The 22189-nt window shown below is 38.6% G+C and overlaps 1 long non-coding RNA gene across 1 annotated transcript; it reads left to right on the top strand.

Moving 5' to 3' along the window:
- The first annotated feature begins 19812 nt into the window (after positions 1-19812).
- LOC108359151 (uncharacterized) lies at positions 19813-20664 on the top strand. Its single transcript, XR_001846885.1, has 2 exons — positions 19813-19983; positions 20046-20664. It is a non-coding gene; the product is annotated as an uncharacterized LOC108359151 (long non-coding RNA).
- The last annotated feature ends 1525 nt before the right edge of the window (positions 20665-22189 follow it).

The raw sequence follows: 22189 nt of genomic DNA, 5'->3' as shown, positions 1-22189 counted from the left end.
GTGAACGCTCTAATTCTAGCATACATGAATCATTCAGTCCCAAGTCCGCAAACAGCAATGAGCAAGGTGTTATAATTAAAAGACCGAGGGACTCATCATCATCGTCATCGCAAGAAGCCACGCCTCATTGTCCGTCAAAAAGACAAGAGAATATTACCAAAGCTCTCGCAAAAATGAATTGCCATTGTCTTTTTCGCACAGTCAAGGATTTATTAACTTCATGAAAGAAGTTGATCCCGGATATAAGGTGCCTTACCCCCAGGCAATAAAATCTCGCTTGGGACTTGCATACAATGAAGTGAGGGAAAAGATCACAAAGCGATTAGAAACAGTATCATCAGTTTCTCTGACAACTGATGAGTGGTCTTCATTGGCACACGAAGGGTATTTGTCCACGACCGTACACTACATTGATTATAGCTGGTCTTTGTGTACACATACGCTAAATACTGTTGGCATGGACGAACGCCCTACCACTAACAACATCGCGATAATGTTAGATATGGTACAAGAAGATTGGAATATATGTACCAAAGTTCATTCCATCGTTCATGGTAATGCTAACGTCATGAAAGCAGCAGTCCGCCTTTTGAATAAGGATAATATAAATTGTGCAGGCCACACGTTGCAGTNATCGTTCATGATAATGCTAACGTCATGAAAGCAGCAGTCCGCCTTTTGAATAAGGATAATATAAATTGTGCAGGCCACACGTTGCAGTTGTGCATTAAAGATGCACTGCAAAACATTGAGGAGTACAATATGATTCAAAGCAAAGCTCTGAAAATAGTTTCGCATTTCAAACATTCTAATATTGCTACGACAGCCTTAATGAACAAACAAAGACAGCTACGAATTAACGAGGAATGTTTGGTTCAAAGCTGTCCTACTCGATGGGACTCCATTTATTTTATGTGCGATGTTCTGTACCGGAATCGCTCAGCTGTGTGTGCAAGTTTGGCCCCTATTATGAGTTGCATTCGATTTTCGACTGTGGTCGAAAGTGCTGAGCGAACGAATTTTCATTTGGTATTATGGCGCTCATTCGATGAAGAATAGCGCTATTGTGAATTTCGCTCGTTTATGTTGTTCACAATAGTATATTTTTTACCGCTGAGAAGCTTTGTTTACAAATCGAGCAAACTAAATAGTGTGCTTATACATATTTATGTAAATTTGTTCTAATTAAAATTAAGTAAAAAAGAAAGCAAGTTTATAAAAACGTGGTAAAATGAGTACAACGAGTTCTGGTTCAACGATTTGTCAGAGGATGAGAGCTTAGTAAACTGGCCAGGAGTAGCAAATGTTTAAGAGAGTTTAAGTTTATTAGTCTTTCGAATATATTTTGATATAAAATATATTTAAGAAATTTGTCTACAGATTCATTAAAAAGTTCCGACCATCTAAAGAGGCGTTTGTGAGCCAAATCTATTTAAAATATTTTAAACCTATCAACAGCGCTACGATTTTGTTCTCAGAGGTCGTGCCAACAGAGTATTGGGATTTTCTTTCACAAGTAAAGCAGCCTTTCGAGCTTGTGTTTAGTATTCACGATGTTAGAACTGCATAAAATTAATAAAAATTGTTTAAAATTAGTGTCTAGCCGCCAAAATGTAAGACAACATATACAAAATCATACATTTTTCACAATTTCCTAACACTTCGCTACACCATCGAAAGCAAAATTCTGTTCGACAGAAAATTCGATACTCAACGAAAATTTCGACACGCTTGCATAGCTCATAATACGAATTTCACTTTCGATCTTCGATCTTTGATAGCTAGCGAAGATCGAAAATCGAATGCAGCTCATAATAAGGGCCTTTAGGTGACAGAGCATACACAAACTCGTCAACGTCTCTCAATTTGGAGATATCCGAGCATGGATGGGGTATAATGGAAGGTGCAATAACACGTTTAAAGCCGCTACACGTAGCAATAAAATTTTTATGTAGCGAAACCAAAGTAACATTTTCCGCAAAACGCCCAGTAGTCCAAACTTTAATTAGTATAATAATATTTTACGAATTTTTGTGCGTTTTTTGGTTTTTTTTTTGGCAAAATTGGCCGTACGGCTTACGAGTTTAACCTCCTGATACAATAAATCGCCTGATCCAGCAACGCGGCTTTTGCAAGGGGCAAATAACTCGTGCGCATGCAACTGTGGCTGAAGTGGTAGAAGCGAGTACGTCAGTGGAAACCTTGGAGTATCGCTTAGCTAAGCTGAATGCAAACTACGAGCGATTTATTGAGCTTAGCGAACACCTTTGCACATACAAGGATGAACCTGATTACATCGATCCGGCCACAAATGTAGTGGAGTATGAGGAGAAACACTTTTACACGCATTCTGTACTTTCTCAATTGTCAAAAGTTTCACTATCTGAAATCATACTTGGGTGGTGAAGCATTGAATTTGGTCAAACATATTACCGTCACAGACGACAATTACAAGGAGGCGTGGCAGCGATTGGTGCAACGTTACGACAAGAAGCCGTTGATTGCCCGCTCATTTATAAGCAACTATCTAGCACTTCCTAGCGTAAGCGGATCGAGTGTCGCTGCGTTACGAAAATTGGTCGATGGGGCTGATGAGGCCATTCGCGGGTTGAGTGCGCTTAAATGCAACCAGCGTGACCCGTGGCTCATACATATTCTTCTAACGAAACTTGATACCGACACACGACAATTTTGGGCAGAAAGCAAAGTGTCTAGCAAAGAAGATGTTACTATTCATGACTTCTTCAAGTTTTTATTCTCTCGATGTGATGCACTGGAATCTTGTGAACCACCACGTCTTTCTTCGAGTCGACGACAAGCTGCGGTTCACCATGCTGTTCTTGATCAACAACGGACTGGACCTCATTGCGTATATTGTCAACAAGTTCATACAATTTCCTCATGCAGCCAGTTTAAGTCACTGGACTTAAACTCTCGTCGATCGTTTGTGAAGACAAACAAGCTTTGCTTTAATTGCCTAAGCCGTGCACATACGGTCAAGAACTGCACCTCAAGTTTTACTTGCCGAATTTGCAGCGCTAAACATCACACCCTGGTTCATGGTGCGCAGCAGAAAACTCCACATGACACCCCCACAGTTAAAGAGAGCGCAGATTGCAGCGGAATTTCTTCGGTGCCTAAGGCTACTCAACCTTCTTCAGCAGGTGTTATCCATCACACCTTGGGCAAGGTTTATCAGACCCGCACGCAAACGCTTCTACCAACTATTCTCGCAAATGTGGTTGATGCTTGGGGCAATACAACTACTTGCCGTCTACTTCTTGACACAGGGCCAACAATCACTTTGGCTACAGAGGCATTTATTCAGCGGATCGGAGCTCCGGGAACACACGCACGTATTTCAGTTGCCGGCCTTGCCGTTAACAGTGCTGGCATCACAAGGAGTCGTGCCAGGCTCCAACTTCTGTCACGCACATCTAACAAATCTGTTGAAGTCACTACNCGGCCTTGCCATTAACAGTGCTGGCATCACAAGGAGTCGTGCCAGGCTCCAACTTCTGTCACGCACATCTAACAAATCTGTTGAAGTCACTACGCTAATCATGAGTGCACTAACGTCATCGATTCCAGCGCAAGCGATCAACACCAGCTCATCCACCTGGGAGCAAATATGTCAGTTGCCTTTAGCAGATCCGTCATTTGGTCTACCTGGCGCCATAGATGTCATCAGAACGCTNACAATGGAGAACGCAAATTCTTTGGTAACGACTTTCCTATCGCTGTTTTTGGTTGGGTCATTGCAGGCTCCTACAGTTCTGCTGACGAAGATTCGACACCTGCTTTGGCACATCACGCGCAATTAGACCTTGATGAATTAGTTCGTTCTTTTATGGAGATGGACCGCGTTCTGCCACCCAAGGCTGTCATCGACGCAAGTGATCCCTCTGAACAGCACTTTGCAAAAACACACAGGCGCAACAAAGATGGAGTGTACGTGGTTCAGTACCCATTCAAGAACAACGCTGCGCCGATTGGGGCCACTTTACCACAAGCCCTTAGCCGCCTTCATTCGCTGGAGCGCAAGCTGCTACGATTTCCGGAATTAAGGCAGCAATATTTTGACTTTATGGATGATTACTTAAGTCGTGGGCATATGGAAGTGCTCACATCGGAGCAGATAGTTGAGGACCCAGCTACCTGCGTATATTTGGCTCATCACGCCGTACTTAAGCCAGACACCTCTACGACGAAATGCTGAGTGGTATTTGATGGCTCGGGCAAAGACGGCACGGGTTTCTCACTTAACGATCACTTACAAGTCGGGCCACCAATTCAACGGGACTTAATTGGAGTTTGCCTCCGCTTTCGTCAGCACCGTTATGTATTTTGCGCCGACATTGAGAAGATGTTCCGCGGCATACAGGTTGCTCCCGAACACACCAACTATCAGCGCATCATATGGCGCAAAAATGAAGATTTCCCTATTTCTCATTATCGACTGCTTACTATGACGTACGGGCTAGCTCCATCGCCATTTTTGGCAGTGAGGGTTTTGAAGCAACTTGCAGATGACTACCGAAGCAGATATCCCTTGGCAGCGCGAGCTCTATGCTCCGACGCATATGTAGATGACATTCCAACCGGATGTGACTCTGTCGAGGAGCTTATCGCACTCAAGGATGAGCTTATCCAGCTCCTAGCAGAAGCAAAGTTCCAGTTACGCAAATGGAGTTCCAATTGTTGGCCTTTGCTAGAAACTCTGAGTGCAGACCTCTGTGAGTACAAATCCGTGGCAATATCGGATAGGTCAGAGGCAGCCGCGCCTTCAGTGAAGATTTTGGGGTTACACTGGAATCCTTGCGACGACGTATTGTTTACCAAATTTACCGGAAAGGATATTGCTGGTAAGCCAACAAAAAGAGCGATGTTTTCTGAACTATCAAAGATCTATGACCCACTTGGTCTGTTCGCACCGGCTACCGTGCTGCTGAAAATCTTGTTTCAAGAAAGTTGGCTAAGTGCGGTTAAGTGGGACCAGCAACTTCCTGACAATTTGTGCGCGCGTTGGCTGGCATTCATCAAGTCGCTACCACAGCTGGAAATGATAGGAGTCCCACGGTACATCGCCTCACCATTTGAAGCAATAGAGCTACATGGCTTTGCCGATGCGCCCACGCAGGCTTATGGTGCAGTTGTTTATAGTCGGGTCCACAAAAACAATAGCTACATAGTCACCTTAATCGCAGCCAAAACGCGCGTAGCACCAATAAAGCCAATCTCAATTCCGCGCTTGGAATTGAATGCTGCACATCTTTTGACAAAACTGCTGACCTTGATAAAATCTGCTTTGACAATTCAAATCTCAGGTACTTATTGTTGGTCAGATTCTAAAGTGGTGCTGCATTGGCTATCAGCTACGCCTCGAACCTGGAACACATATGTTTGCAACCGAGCTGCTGAAATTCTAGATGCTTGCCCACGCAGCTGTTGGCAGCATATTCGCACGGAGGACAACCCAGCAGATTGTGTATCTCGAGGACTTCTTCCCTTCAATTTAACGGAAATCAGCTCTGGTGGAACGGACCATCTTGGCTAGCGAAACATCAAACAGCTTGGCCACCCGTCAAATCGAAATTCTCTAGGTCAACCGAGACTGCTGCTCTTACTGAAAGGAAATCAAACACTGAAGCAACTCTTCATATGCTCCACGAAGATAACGCTTTGGAGATCCTTTTGAATAAAATTTCTTCCTGGTCCCGTCTTCTGAGGATAATATGCTTTTGTTTTCGATTTATTAATCATTCTCGCCGTAGATTGAACTCACCCAATGGCGAACAATCCACTTTTTTTTTTTAACGTCGAAAGAGTTGAAGAATGTACGTGCAAGGCAATGCTTTTTCAAAAGACTATAAGGTACTGAAGGGCGATTGTCAACTTTCGCGCAAATCCAAATTACTGCGATACACACCATTCATCGACGAGCATGGTTTAATGCGTGTTGGAGGACGTCTTGGAAATTCATCGTTGAATTACAACGCGAAACACCCAATTTTAGTCCCGAAGGAGTCCCCAGTCGCTACCCTTCTGTTACGTCATGTACATGTCACCAATCTACATACTGGCGTGGATGCAACATTCCATATTGTGCGTCAACAGTACTGGATTTTGGCGGCACGCAATTTGGTGCGAAAAATTGTGTTTCGTTGTAAGCCGTGTTTTATTCAGCGCCGCGCCACTAGCTCACAAATAATGGCCAACTTACCGGTACCTCGTGTACAACCTCTTCGCTGTTTTCGTCACACTGGTTTGGATTATGCTGGACCTGTATCTATAAAAATATCCTCTGGCCGTACATCAAAGATCGGAAAGGCATGGTTCGCAATTTTCGTGTGTTTATCGACAAAGGCACTTCACATCGAAGTTGTAAGCGATCTCACAACTCAAACTTTCATTGCAGCATTCAAGCGGTTTTGGTCACGACGAGGTCCTATCACAGACTTATATTCGGACAACGGTACCACGTTCCAAGGTGCCAAGAAGGAGTTGGACGAGATGCGTCAGCTAGCTCTGTCTCACTGTCAAGACGAGGCTTTGGCTAATTTTATATCCAGCCAAAGCATATCATGGCATTTCATACCCCCGTCGGCTCCACACTTTGGCGGTATTTGGGAGTCGAATGTTAAGTCGATAAAGCTACATCTTCGGCGAGTGATTGGCGACAGCGTTCTAACTTTTGAGGAGTACTCTACAATACTTTCGCAAATTGAAAGCATCTTGAATTCACGACCGCTGTGCCCGTTAAGTGACCATAGCCTCGTCCCACTTACACCAGCTCATTTTTTTATCGGCGAACCACATACAGCTGTACCTGAGCCCTCTCTTCTGGAAGTTAACGTAAACAGGCTGCAACGGTGGTCGCAACTGCAAGCTGTGGTGCAAGGGTTTTGGAAACGTTGGCACCTGGAATACATCGCATCATTACAACCCCGCAACAAATGGCAGCTTGCAAGAGAAAACGTCACGGCAGGTACACTTGTTGTGCTGAAGGAACCGAACCTACAGCCTACTAAGTGGCTACTCGGTCGCATTACCGCGGTCCACGCTGGTCCGGATGACAAAGTTCGAGTGGTCACCGTGCAAACTTCCCGAGGCATCTATAAGCGTCCTATTGTAAAAGAGGCCATTCTACCTCTTTTCTGAACGTCGTTCAGGGGGGGCGGTATGGTAAGAAATAAACGCGCATTGCATGAGTTCATATGGCAACATTACATCCTGACGCATAGGTGGCGCTCTTTGCAAACCACTTTTACTTTCCACTTGTCAGCTACTTGTCAAACCAATGTCAAATCATGTAAATATGTTTTCGGCCCTTTTTTGATTTTTGGCCGTCTACGAACAAGCTGGACTTTTGTTGGGTAACATATAAAATACTAAATAAATCTAAAAATATACAGTCCATCATTGCGTTTTTTTGAAAAACATATAAATAACATGGGAAAAAAACGTTTCGTTTTTCTTATTTTTGTAGCTTGACATATAAGCATTGTAAAAATGAACTGAAAAATTATTTTGGTAGGAAATTGAACGCTCTACAAAAAAGTTCTAATTAATTTTTTTACAGAGTGAGCCGTTCTGAAGATATTCAAACTTAAAGTTGCAAATGTATGATATTATGATTTTTATGTTATCAAACTAATACTGATGACTTTTTTTAAGTCTTATTTATGTATTGTTTATGTATTCTAGTTGTTGAAAAGTTTTTTTGTAATATATAAAATAATAATTTTACTGAACCTAGTTCATAATTACTTTTGTTTAACAGTTAATCAAATAATAAAATAATATCTAAGACGTAATTTTTTTTTATTTTAGCTTTATAAAAATATAAGAGCACAAAAACCAGTTTTCTGATTAAAAATAATTTTTAAGACATAAAAAAGTCATTAGTATGAGTTTGATAAAATAAAAATCATAATTTCATACATTTGCAACTTTAAGTTTGAATATCTTCAGAACGGCTCTCTGTAAAAAAAATTAATTAGAACTTTTTTCTAGAGCGTTCAATTTCCTACCAACATAATTTTTCAGTTCATTTTTACAATGCTTATATGTCAAGCTACAAAAATAAGAAAAACGAAACATTTTTTTCCCATGTTATTTATATGTAAAATGGAAAGTTAGGAACAGGCACCACTTAATGATAATATTAAGAGCTCAAATTTTTAGAGGCTCTTTTTTCACCTTTTTGAAAGTTTTTAGCCTGTTTTTTAGTTGAAAAAAAAAGTTGCTCAAAAATGACACAGCCTAGTACATACTTACAAAATTTATTTTGTAACGTAACAAGAAAAATTACTTTCTTCGAGGAAAATTTGTTATTCTTAAAAGCGTACCAAATACGTTACATTTACCCCATACGATTCGCTTTTAAACCACTGTAGCCAAATTGCTCTGCGCTCACCAACACAATCTTACTTTCAGTTTAGTTATGAGAGTCGGAGTACTATCTGTTTTATTACGCTCTTCTTTCGCCTTCATGCTGGCTCTTGATGCCCCCTCATCCGGCTCCTAAATGAGCCAAGCCGGCTCCTCAGTGCAAAAGGCTCCTGGGAGCCAATTTGCCCATCTCTGGTTTAAAGAATTGAGTTGGGATAGATGAAGAACCAGTATCATCCCTTTTCGGGCTAGCTCAGCGCAAGTTCTGAACCAGTTTGATTTGCTGCAGGGTACATATGCATGCATGTACGTACAAACATATACACACAACACGCTTTAGTATCGATGTAAACAACAGTTTCGTGTTGTATTGATTCACGTGAATGGTGAATATACGGAACATGCGAGTAACGAGATTATTATGTGAGTAACGATTCGGTACTTCGAGTCAGGGTACATACGGTTTGCTACAGCTCTAGTATTATTTGCAGATAAGCGCAAGACGGTGCTATTAGACTTATTTTCTTTTCAGATGGTTATCTCATTGTCCTTTTTTAAACAAGACGTTGGCATTTTTAGCTTTATTTTCTTTTTTGATGGTCATGTGATTAGACTTTTTATAATCAGGCAATATTGAAAAAGAAGTCATATAAACAGTGAGTTGGGTATTTTCAAATTATTTTTATTTGCAAAAAGGTAAAGTATAAACGTAGTATTTATCCATTACACTGTGTAACAGCATTTTTGGGGCGCAATAATTTCGACGCAGGACGAAAGACCTAGACCCATATAGTAAAAACTCAAAATTGTTTTGCATTCTTTGGTCAAACTTCTTTGCTATGGCCATTTTAAATTTGCAATATTTTGCCTGAGTTTCTTTAGAATAAAAGAAAAAGAGTTACAGCCTTATTCTGTATCACGAACGATAGGCAACACGAACGTTTTGTCTGCAGAGGAATGCTTCAAAAATTAGTCCGGCGGCATCATGTTAGCCGGTTTAAACGCAACCGAGACCATTGCAAAGTAATGTATGAAAAGCAAGACGAAGGCGACCGATAGAGTTTAAAATCGCAATCAGAGAAGTTGTCGTCTGCAGACGAATCGTTCGGTTTGCCTATCGTTCGTGATACAGAATAAGGCCCTTAAAATACATATCGGAGACAAAANAGTGCAAAAGGCTCCTGGGAGCCAATTTGCCCATCTCTGGTTTAAAGAATTGAGTTGGGATAGATGAAGAACCAGTATCATCCCTTTTCGGGCTAGCTCAGCGCAAGTTCTGAACCAGTTTGATTTGCTGCAGGGTACATATGCATGCATGTACGTACAAACATATACACACAACACGCTTTAGTATCGATGTAAACAACAGTTTCGTGTTGTATTGATTCACGTGAATGGTGAATATACGGAACATGCGAGTAACGAGATTATTATGTGAGTAACGATTCGGTACTTCGAGTCAGGGTACATACGGTTTGCTACAGCTCTAGTATTATTTGCAGATAAGCGCAAGACGGTGCTATTAGACTTATTTTCTTTTCAGATGGTTATCTCATTGTCCTTTTTTAAACAAGACGTTGGCATTTTTAGCTTTATTTTCTTTTTTGATGGTCATGTGATTAGACTTTTTATAATCAGGCAATATTGAAAAAGAAGTCATATAAACAGTGAGTTGGGTATTTTCAAATTATTTTTATTTGCAAAAAGGTAAAGTATAAACGTAGTATTTATCCATTACACTGTGTAACAGCATTTTTGGGGCGCAATAATTTCGACGCAGGACGAAAGACCTAGACCCATATAGTAAAAACTCAAAATTGTTTTGCATTCTTTGGTCAAACTTCTTTGCTATGGCCATTTTAAATTTGCAATATTTTGCCTGAGTTTCTTTAGAATAAAAGAAAAAGAGTTACAGCCTTATTCTGTATCACGAACGATAGGCAACACGAACGTTTTGTCTGCAGAGGAATGCTTCAAAAATTAGTCCGGCGGCATCATGTTAGCCGGTTTAAACGCAACCGAGACCATTGCAAAGTAATGTATGAAAAGCAAGACGAAGGCGACCGATAGAGTTTAAAATCGCAATCAGAGAAGTTGTCGTCTGCAGACGAATCGTTCGGTTTGCCTATCGTTCGTGATACAGAATAAGGCCCTTAAAATACATATCGGAGACAAAATAGGGGTATTCTCCAAATCTTGCAAAGCCATTGTACGTAGCACGGATTGCATAACTTGCAAACGCACAACAACAAAACACGTGGGAAACAACATTTGCTATCGCCGCGAATATGCAACGTCGAAACCCATGTATATATTTTGCAAAATGGTATAGCAAGATAAATGCGACGCTGTGCTAGTTGTTTTGTTGTTGGAATTGCTACATATTTCTCTCATTCCTCTCCTCTCGCTCACTTAATTTTTTTGCTGTCTCTTGTTATTGTATTTGAAACATAATTTCGCTGCTTGCTACCCATCATGCTATCACTTTGCAATGGGGTACTCTCGTACTCTTCGAAATTCGGAAAAGTATTTTTGCATTTCGTGCAATCCGTGCATCGGGCAAGACTTCGAGAATACCCCTAATATGTTGTTTCGGGGCATATAGTAAAATTTTACGAGGAATAATTTTTTAATATATTTTAACCCGTTATCTCCCTCACAAAAGGGTCGTTTGTGCAAAGCATCTGCAAGTCCACAGAAAATAAAAGATCATATATCCCCTTGAAATATGTGCAATTTTCAATTATGTAGTTCGAACTTTCGCATGACTGGACAGTTTTTATTCGGTCGCATAATTACGCAGCTTTATTAACCCAAATCAAGTTAGATATATTGTATAGATTATGTAAGTTAAAAAAAAGGGGCCACCGTACTTATTTTCTAGCCAAATATGCATATAATTTCGAAAAAAATTGGGAAATTTTCACAAATAGAAGTACGACTCTCCTGTTATTTTTTATTTTTCCGTTGCAAAACTTGGTGCGTTGATTGCTCTGTTTGAGTTTATAATGAACTGGTAGTATTTAGAGGGAAGAATCGAATGCAGCCTATTAGAAGTATTTGCTTGCAATAGAAACGAAGTTATTAAGGCCAAAGTGGTCTGACTCCTTTTTTGAAATTCTGATACTGCAATACTTACCGTTGTTTCTACGACAGAAACAAAACTGGTTATAGCCCGAACACAATGAAAACGACGAGCTACAAACCACAGCTGTCAAATTATTTTAACACGTACTCTTATGTAGATAATTATTTTGGCGACGACCGGGCTACGCGACGGCTGTGGTTGTGGCCAGATTAGATCTATTTCTATTTTTCTGGCGACAGATAAGGTTCTTCCTCTTCTTTTATGTCAAACTCATACAAATTCATGATGTCGCTGCCGCGTTTAAAGAAATCATGTCGCCATCGACAAAGCGTTTAGATAATGAAGATGACAAATTGGAAGCTGTGGTCTGTAGCTCGTTGTTTTCAATGTGTTCAGAACTTTACTTACAAAAATGAATCTGTCAATAGGTTTGGAATTTTATCTTTGAAACGCCACACTTTTCTTTGAAATCGCTTTATTAGTTCTCGTGCAATAAGCGTTTTCGTGAAGCTCTAAAAATTACAACTACAACATTTGAGCATAGCCTTCATATCGAAACGTAAGACGTGTTATACGTCAAAAAAGCCCCGGATGCAATTCTTGCAGAAATTTGTTGGTGAAGTAAGCACGTGTTTGAGGATCGTGATCATGAAGAATTTCAAGATGACGCAGTAGAGCCAGCATTGAAATTACACGTGGGCATCATGTGTGACTCAGATTCTGATAACAGCGATGATTCCCATGCTGATTTTACACTTCGCGAACCATAACGCCCGAAAAGAGCAAGAATTATATATACATATAAACGAAATATAACATAAAGCATAAAAAGCTAGTGCATATTTTTATTTTCGGTGGACTTACAGATTCTTTGCACAAAGATTTTGTCTGAGAGGACCCCAAGTGAAATTGTAAGGCAAATAATTTTCTAGAAGATTTTAACCCTCTAGCGACCTTCAAAAGGCTTTCTAAAAAAAGAGCTAAAACGACCCTTTTCTGAGGGAGATAAAGGGTTAAAATATTCTACAACACTCGTAAAATTTTACTATATGCCCCGAAACCACATACTTCGTTCCGATATGTATTTTACCTCTTTTTTCCATTTATTCTAAAGAAACTTAGGCAAAATATTGCAAACTTAAAATGGCTATAGCAAAGAAATTTGACCAAACAATGTAAAACAATTTCGAGGTTTTACTATATGGATCTTGGTCTTTCATGCTGAGTTGGAATCATTCCGCCCCCAGACAATGACCCTCAAATTGTGGCACAGTGTTATTTATCAGACAAATTTTGACAGCTGCTATTGCTGCAAAGCGACACTTGCGGCCGGATAAAGTACTAAAATTTAGGCTAGGCAATTTTTACCGACCAAAATTCGGATAAAATTTTTCATTTTAGCATATTCTAGCGTTTTAGCGATAGCGAAAGTTGGAATCCGGCTGAAGGTCGCCCAAAACAGAGATGAAAAACTTAGGAGAATTGAGGAGCAAGTTAGAGGAGGGGGAGGTACAAGGCTACGAGCTTCAGGACGGTTTAGCTTTTAAGAAAACCCAGGAGTCTATTCCGTTGCTTTGTATCCCGGGGGAAATGCAAGAAAACGTAATCCGTATGATATGTGAAAAGATCGGTCATCTAGGTGTAGAGAAATGCTACGAGCAAATCCGTAGGAGCTACTGGTTCGAGCATATGAAAGAGAAGATAAACCGATTCATACAAAATTTTATAAAATGCATTATTAATTCTGCACCAGTCCGCTCTAACGAACATAACATGTTTAGGATTCCAAAAAGGCCAATACCATTATTTTAGTTGTAAGATGAGAGCTGAGTAGACACGAAACTTAGTGAAGCTGCAATTAATATTTGTTTTAACCTATTTCACAAGTTGATTATGATAGGAATTTTGTAAGAAGTCCGTCTGTGGGTGAGCCGGTCAGTTTGTGCTGAAATTCGCGAGCTTTAGTGGTTGATTTTTGCTAAAACAAATTAATATTTAACTTTCGAATCCATCAAAAGAACAAAAGCGAGAGAATAGAAAAATGACAACAAGAGCAAAAAACGCGCGCGCTATTGCCCCCTCTCCTGAAACACCGCAAAACCTCCTGAACGTCACACTGAAAGATGAGAGTTCACCGTCGGCTGTTTGGCTGCAAAAGCTCGACGCTAAATTGAAAACGCAAATGGAGTGTATTCAAGAGCACATAGCAACAAATATAAAGGCGTCTGAAGAACGCGTGATGATGCGAATAGGAGAGATTTCAGCTGAGCTTACCAATTTTAAGCTAGCTTTTAAGAGAATGGAGGAACGAATACGGAAAGTTGAACTGGAATATGGTATTGTGGTGGAAAATCTACCCAAAGAAGTGCATGCCTTAAAACAACACCTTGATGATCAAGAAACAAAATTTGTATCATCGGATCTCATTGTGAATGGACTTCCTTGTGCTAAAGGTGAGAGCCTAGTTGATATTTTCTCTCAAATTTGCCAAAAAGTTCAACACACAACTCCGCAAGTTCGCTCTGCTTTCCGACTACGTATCAACAACAATTCACCCGGTTCAGTAATTATAAAACTCAACACACCTAGCGACCGTTCAGTGCCTAAATGCGATTGCTAATTTCTGCAAAAAGAATAAACGTCCGTTAACACTTCGCGACCTAGATTATAACTCGGATGGAAAAATTTTTATCCACGAATGCCGTTCTAGGAAGAAACGCGAGATTATGCACTTAGCCACTCAACTAAAAAAGAAAAACGTGTGTCGTGCGCGTTCTCAATGCGGGGGCACATCTATGTGCGAGTTCGCCCGCAAACTGAAGCATTGAAGGTACCTGACATCGCAACCTTGAATAGTATTGCAGCTGACAGTTAACCATAAGCAGAAGTCTATTATAAGTGAAAGTACAGTGAATAACTTTCTGAGAGTAATTGTAATTCATTGAGAGTAGTTATTTACAATTTCACGATATACGTATTAAGATAATTTTTACAATTTTACGATATAATAAGTTTACTTTTGCGTTATAGCAACAACTTGTCTTCCTTTCTTCTCTTTCTCTTATTCTTTCCCTCTCCTTTATTTTACTGATCTTTCGATAGCATAATTGTATCTCTACATAGTCCATGAATGGCTCACGAAGATATAAAGCTAGCAATGAACACCTGAGAATATAATTTAAGCTTGTATGTAGCCATCATAGGGGTTTTAATATTTGCCATCTAAATGCTCGTAGTTTGACCTCAGACAAAATATACTACTTTAATTATATTTTTTCTGATATAGCACTTGATATAATTTGTATAACAGAAACATGGTTTAGACCATTCATTGAATCTAATGTTTATCACGTATGTGATTACAACTTGATTCGAAACGATAGAACTACGGGAAGAGGTGGGGGTGTTGTCATTTATTGCCGGAAGTCACTTAAAGCAGAAATAATATTTAAGTCCGACTCGTCAAATGCAGTTGAATGTCTCTTTGTTGAGATCGTTGATAGTAAAACTAAATGTCTTGTTGTTTGTGTTTACAATCCATGTAAAAAAATGACCTAACGAGTGTACATGAGAAGTGGTATTAAAATATGATCATATTATATGCTGCGGTGATTTCCATGTTGACCTTTTATGTAATGATCACAACTCAACAAAACTAGTAGATAACTTTCAATCGAACGGGCTTAATGCAGTTAATAAGCAAGGCACTCGATTTTCTCCAAACTGCAAGCCCAGTTTATTGGATTTGTTCTGTGTTAGTGATTGTGATTATGTTAATCATGTTGAGCAACTTTCTGTGGCAGGCGGCTCAGACCATGATATGTTGTTTCTGTCATATGGAATCGATTTCAGTAGAAGCCATCAACCTTCCGAAGTTTTGTAGATGTTAATGTACACGCACTTAATAACGAAACAGCTCTATTAGACTGGAACACTTGCAGGTTTTTCTCTAATGTAGATGACAAATTAGATTACTTCAACCTCGTAACTTTCTTGTTTGACAGATATGTTCCTTTACGTAAAGTCAAGACTCTACCAGCTACGTAACGCTGGTTTACATCAGAAGACCTTCATGTTATTAGATTTCGCAACAAGGCATACTCTGAATGGAAAAGAAATCAAACGCAATATCGTTGGGAAAGCTACCGGATTGCTAGAAACAAAGCCAATTTATGGGTCAAAAATGGTAAACAGGCGTATTTGAAAAAAAACTAAACGCAGACTTGCCAACAGATATTCTTTGAAAAAATCTTAAATCAATTGGTGTAGGAGATAAGGAAAAAACATTATGTAATCTTGATGTAGAAGTTATGAGTTCTTTCTTCTTAAATCCTCATAAATCTAGCGCGTGCTTGGATATTGGCAATGCCTTTGAAGTCCCACAGTGTGTGTTTAATTTGAATGTGGCGACTGAAGATGACGTGATTAAAGCTATATATGCGATTAGGTCCAATGCGGTGGGTTCCGATGGCGTGAACTTAAGGTTTTTAAAACTAATTTTACCGTTTGTTATATCTCCCCTCACACATATCATTAACTTCTCAATTACCTCCAGTCAGTTTCCTAGCGGCTGGAAAATTTCAAACCTCATACCAGTGCCGAAAGTAAGTTACCCTGAATCGCCACAGCATTATCGACCAATAAGCATCCTTCCTGTATTATCTAAGGTATTTGAAAAATATATAGAGAGTCAATTAGTCGCCTTCTTAAATGAAAACAAATTGGGTTCATTGCTGTTCCCTATATTTATAAACGACATCGTGAATTGCTGCCGCAATGTATCAATTCATTTGTATGCAGATGATACCCAAATATACTTATCGCGCCCCATGGGATTGTCACAAGACCTAGTCTGTAGGATAAATGAAGATCTCTCTCGTATATCTAGTTGGGCACAAGCAAATAACTTGAAACTGAACTCTGGCAAAACAAAGGCAATATCCCTATCTAACAATGAATACAATCTAAGTTGTTTATCCCCTGTTAAAATTGATGGTGTTGAAGTACAGATAGAGCAGGTTGTGACTAACCTTGGTTTCAAAGTGAATTCATGGATGAGCTGTGTTGATCATATAAACTACTCGATTTGTAAAATATATAACGTATTAAGGAAATTACATCGCACTGCATATTTCTTACCAAATGATGTAAAACTCCGAGTAGCTAAGACACTAATAGTTCCTCAAATTATATACAGTGAAGTTGTATACTCTAAGCTTGACAATGCATCAAAACTAAAAATACAAAAAGCTTTAAATACTACAGCTCGTTTTATTTTCTCAAAACAAAAATATGACCATATTTCAGCTCATTCTAAGCAAATACTTGACAACACCCTGGATAACTTTCTTAAAATAAGAAATCTTCTTTTTTTACACAAGTTGGTTTATACTGCAAAACCAGAATACTTATTTAAAAACCTAAAATTTGGGCAAAGCGAGCGTGTGCTAAATATTATAATACCTAAGACTACGTACATTGTTACTTCTCACATGTTCTTTGTTCATGGTGCACAATAAAAGATGCTAGATGCTTCAAGAATACAATACAAACTTACTTCTCTTGACTTGCCTCTGGAAAACCTCTCCCTCCTCATTCCCTTCCCTCTATACTATCTTCTTCTACCTTCTCTCTATGCCTTTTATAACTAATTCTAATTTTAAAATAATATTATATATAATTTTTTATTATTATTACTATTTTCCTTTTTTTAACATAGTTTTTAACATAGTTTACCACAAGTCGATGTGCTGTAAGAGACACTAGTCTCACTTGCATAAATTAAACATATAAATAAATGAAATGAAATAAATGAATTGAAAATATTAGCCATCGGCTATATAAATAACGTAAAATTATATTTTATTATATTTGTTAGAAAAAAAGTAATAAACGATGGGATGGAGAAAAACTATAAGTATTGTCATGTCCTATGGGCAATAACTAATGTGACCAACCGTACTTCTTTCGGAAGTACAGTACTTCTTTTTTAGCTCTTGTACTTCGTACTTCGAAGTACAGTCAAATGTACTTCTTTGCAATATTTTGTACTTCAGGTCCTGTAGTTCCCTGAACTTCTGGACGATCGTATCATGGTCTGGGCGCTAAATTCGTGCAAACAATGAAAGTCGCCGGGAACCGATGGCATAATACCTGCGAACTGCGTGGGGACCGGGTACATTCCCAAGGCTTGGAATTGGGTCAGTGTTGCGTTCATCCCGTAGGCCGGAAAGGGTTCTCATGTTTCTCCTAGGGATTTTAGGCCAACCAGCCTGTCTTCGTTTTTGCTTAAACCGCTAGAGAGGTGGAAAAACCTTTACATAATAAACGCGATTCCTCGTGACTATCTTTCAAGAGCTCAACATGCTTATTGCTAAAGTGGACAGAGGAAGCCTTCACGCAGTATGGTCGTTCCTAGATATCGAGGGTGCCTTCAACAATGTCACTCCAGAGGCAATAGTCAAGTCTACTCATAATCTGGGGGTTTAAACTAACCCTAGTTTAAACCAACCAAGTACTTAGGCTTGATCCTGGATAGGAAGCTGCCGTGGAAGCCTAACAATGAGGAAAGGGAAAAAGGGCCTCGGTTGTCTTGTACTATTGTAGGGGAGCTATCGGCCAAGGGTAAGATCCCTCGCCCAAAGTAATTCAGTAGCTCTATGGAACCAGATTTAAACTTATCTTGTTTCACGAGCCCTTGTCTGGTGGAACCCGCTAGAGAAAGTTACACTTTTAAAACAACTGGAGAATTTTGACTCGCTCTTCTGAACTAACACTGAGCTCTCAGGTATCGAAATTCGCCGCATTCGAAATTCGGTAATCGACTCGCGGCGTTAACCTAATACAGCCTAACCTGTACTTCTTTGAGCTATGAAATAGTTGGTCACATTAGCTATAACAATATGAGAACCCCTGCATATTTTTTTTTTACTTTTGTATCACTGTTATTATTGTCTTATTCATTAATTTCCTTGTAATTCGAAAATCGATCAGAAAAAATCTAGTATTTGCTGTTCGATAAAATGTCTGTCAAATGCATTGCTATCGGGACACGATATTCCCACCTTCTCCCAAAGATTCAGATGAATTCAAAATATTATTCGAGGATAATGATGATTTAAGAGACGTCTCTATAATGGATTTCAAAACGGCACTTTCATAAACACCAAAACTAAAGAAGAGAAGAAGTATTTCTGGATGTTATTAGCTTCGAATAGAATTTTCATGAAGGATGCAACTTTTAAAATTGTTCCTCGAAGTATTTACATCCAACTTTTGGTGATGCAAGTTGTAACAAATGGATAAACAGAGTGTTCGAGACTTGATTATTGACTTTGCGTTGAATTTCATTCCTTAAAAGTTTTGCACTTTTTGTCAAATTATTTTACTGATTGAAAAATTAGGTTTTTTTTATTCCTTTTGCAATTGAATAAACATATCTTTGTAAATCTTCATTATTCGTTAAATAATTACGGGAACACTTTTCAATTTTCGCTCCTAAATACGCTCCAAAAACATTCCCAGCAACCACAAAAATGTAGTCGCCTGTATACACACTTTGTAGCATTGTGTACAAATACAAGTGAGATATCTTAGCAATAGATGTCATCCTGGGCCACAGCTGCGATCATCTGTTTTTTAGAGTTGCTTATTTTGGTCAAAACTGTGCCTTTTTGACCTGAGTTGCATTAAATGGTCTCATAAAACTTAGTACTATTTGTTGTTCAAATGGTAACATATATGCCCAAAAACTTGGAAAATATTAGATAATTGTTTTTAAAAATACTATTTATAAAATTTCCTTTTGATTTCGACTTTAGAAATATTCATATTCTAAAAGTTTTTCACATATGTTTTAAGATTTTGAAGTTTTTAAAAAGTACGGTAGAATGCAACAATGTGCTTGAATTTGTTTGCAGCTTCGTCAGCTTATCGTTTGCGGACTCGAAAAATGGCGAACGGCTATCAAAATACTGATTCAAAATATACAGCTTTCACTGGACACACAAATTGGGTGTGCGCAGCAAAATTCAGCCCTAATGGTCAGTTAATTGCATCGTGCGGCGACAAGTTAAGAATTTGCGATACATCTTCAGGCGAATGTGTGCGAACGTTCACCCGGGGAAGAGGTATGGGACGACAGCTGGCATGGCATCCAGACGGTAATCTGGTGGCTTTAGTATTAAGTTGTAACCGCGTTAAAATATTTGGCATAGCCGAAGGCGAGCTAATACAGTTGTATCAAGTGCATTCGTCGCCGGAGAATGATGTTGCATTTCACCCAGGTGGAGATTTCTAGGTGACTGGCGGTGATGACGATACAATAACATTGCTTGATTTATTAGAAGGTCGACCAATTTATACACAGTAGTAGTGCACTTTAGCGGAACCAGGTCAAAATGGACGGGAAAATTATACACTAACTGGCCATACTGACAAGGTTTGCGCCGTCGCTTTCTCCACATGGTAGACATTTTGCTTCCGCGGGCGAGGATCGACAGGTAATTTCGGCTTTGTGTGTGAAAAAATTATATAATATACATTTTTTTCCTGTATTCAACAGTTGCTCGTTTGGAAATCTAATTTGCATACATTTGATGCCAATAGCTTTCGCAACAAACAAGCCAGTTCTCAAAGAATCCAAATTGATTTTAGTCATGCAACAGCTCCACATAACTCCGCCATAGACACACCAGTTGCTGGAGTACCAAAAAAGCTGTGATGACAGTATTTTAATTGATCCACGACAATCGGTGGCATGTGGAATGCGTGATGGAAATTTTCTGGTGCTTGATAGACAATATACTACAAGAGTGAAACGCTACAAGTGAAACGCTGTGATACTAATTTTTCTTAAATTTCCATCTTTTATTTGCAGTTACATTAAGAAGCTAATAGAGGACAAAGCTGTTGGTGACGAAGGTGTCGAGTTACTGAAGTACTGCAACTGGGAAAATCCACATTTCGCACGTGCCTCACTCGTATGGAATAGTAGCTTATGTCAGTATAAGGCGGCATTCGCAGTATAATGCGGCATTCGCAGTATAATGCGGTATTCGCAGCATACCTTCACTGGCGCCGAGCCGTTGAAGAAGTTTTGGCAAATAAACGTGCAAGAAATATTTCCGATACTAGCACGTCCATATTCTTGTTAAGGGTCATCGAAAAATTCCTTGTGTTGTATATAATAAGGGGAATGCCGGATAATACTAAAGCCAGCTTCCCGACATAAACTACTATTCCATACGAACACAGAAATATAAATGTATCTAAAACAGAATAACTCATATCAAATTGGATTGCATTTGCATAATATAACTAATATTGGAATCTGTTTTGATCGTAAAAAATACAACTTGCAATCATTTAGATTATAGTTTTGAAAGAAATTGATTGCAATCGTAAATTGTGTAAAAATTGTTAATAGCAATCTGCCTTAAATTTATGTTCCCCATGTAACGGTTATAAAATACGTTAAATTCGCACTATCTGCATTAACAAAATATATACATTGGAATATTTGAAATAAAACGATTCATATTTATTTTCTAATAAGAATTGTTTCTTAATTGAAAGTATTTAATACTAATATAATGTAGTGGTTAATGTTTAAAACTGAATTCGCAATATGTCCGCAGCTCAGGTTGATTTGAAGAAATCCGTTTAAATTTTTCGAATTACATCTACTTGAATATAGGATAGGCAGGGTTGCATACAAATGGTAGTTCCGTAAATATTTAAAATATGTTAGTTCATTCAATATTTACATCTGGGCCAATCACCGTTGCCAACCGTCCTGTTTTCGGCGGGACTGTCCCGGTTTTAAGAGCTATGTCCCGGTCCCGGTACAATACCTGCCAGGACGCAAAATGTCCCGGTTTTTGGCAAGAAAAAAATTTAGACATTTCTTTGTAAAAAATTTAGAACTCTTTAAATATTTACATTTTACATATACTATTTACTAATCGATCTATATGCCAAAAAAAAAAAAGAAAAAAAAAACAAACAAACAGAATTTGTAATTGTTTCCCGGTTAAAATGAGTGAAATACTAAGTATATTCGGCAATGTATTCTTTGAAAGAAACTACCTGCAAAGAAATTCCCAAAAATCAACACGATTTTTTACTAACTTTAAACTGGCACTGTGTTATCCTAATATGCCAACTTGTATGCAAATTTATTGAATTTTCCTAAGTTTTGCAGGAAGTTAAAATATTTTTTTTTATGTTTTTTGTGTTAGTATAAACAATATTTTTACAAAAAATTCGCGGACAATTTTAAGCAAAAAATTTATAGCATACATTAAAAAAAATTCTGTGTGCCAACAATTTAAAGCGGAAATGTACATACATATGTACATATCTGTGATCTTAAGTAATAACCGCCTAAGTCGACTTAAGGAAGAATTGAGTTATACAGGGTGTCCCAGAAGTAACGTGCCAAACTTTAGGGCAAGGTAGGTGGGGGGGTGAGCTCACTGATAAACAAAAAATTTTCAGGTAAAAGTGTCACCGTTTTTGAAATATTTACATTTTTTCGAATTTAAAAAAAATCGTGCCTTTTCATGTGTTTTCTTTAACTGCAACTACAAACCGGGCAATACTTAGTAAATTTTTTATGTAAAATACTTCCAGATAGTTGCCTCTCCATACTCAAATGCAATGTAGTTAAAATATATTAAGGAACCATCATAAAATTAGGACTAT

The sequence above is a fragment of the Rhagoletis zephyria genome, unplaced genomic scaffold (assembly GCF_001687245.7).
Source record: "Rhagoletis zephyria isolate East Lansing unplaced genomic scaffold, Rhagoletis_zephyria_1.1 Rzeph_scaffold_00349, whole genome shotgun sequence".
In the NCBI taxonomy this organism is placed as follows: domain Eukaryota; kingdom Metazoa; phylum Arthropoda; class Insecta; order Diptera; family Tephritidae; genus Rhagoletis; species Rhagoletis zephyria.
Note: the sequence above shows the minus strand (reverse complement) of the source record. Positions and strands in the feature narration are given on the sequence as shown.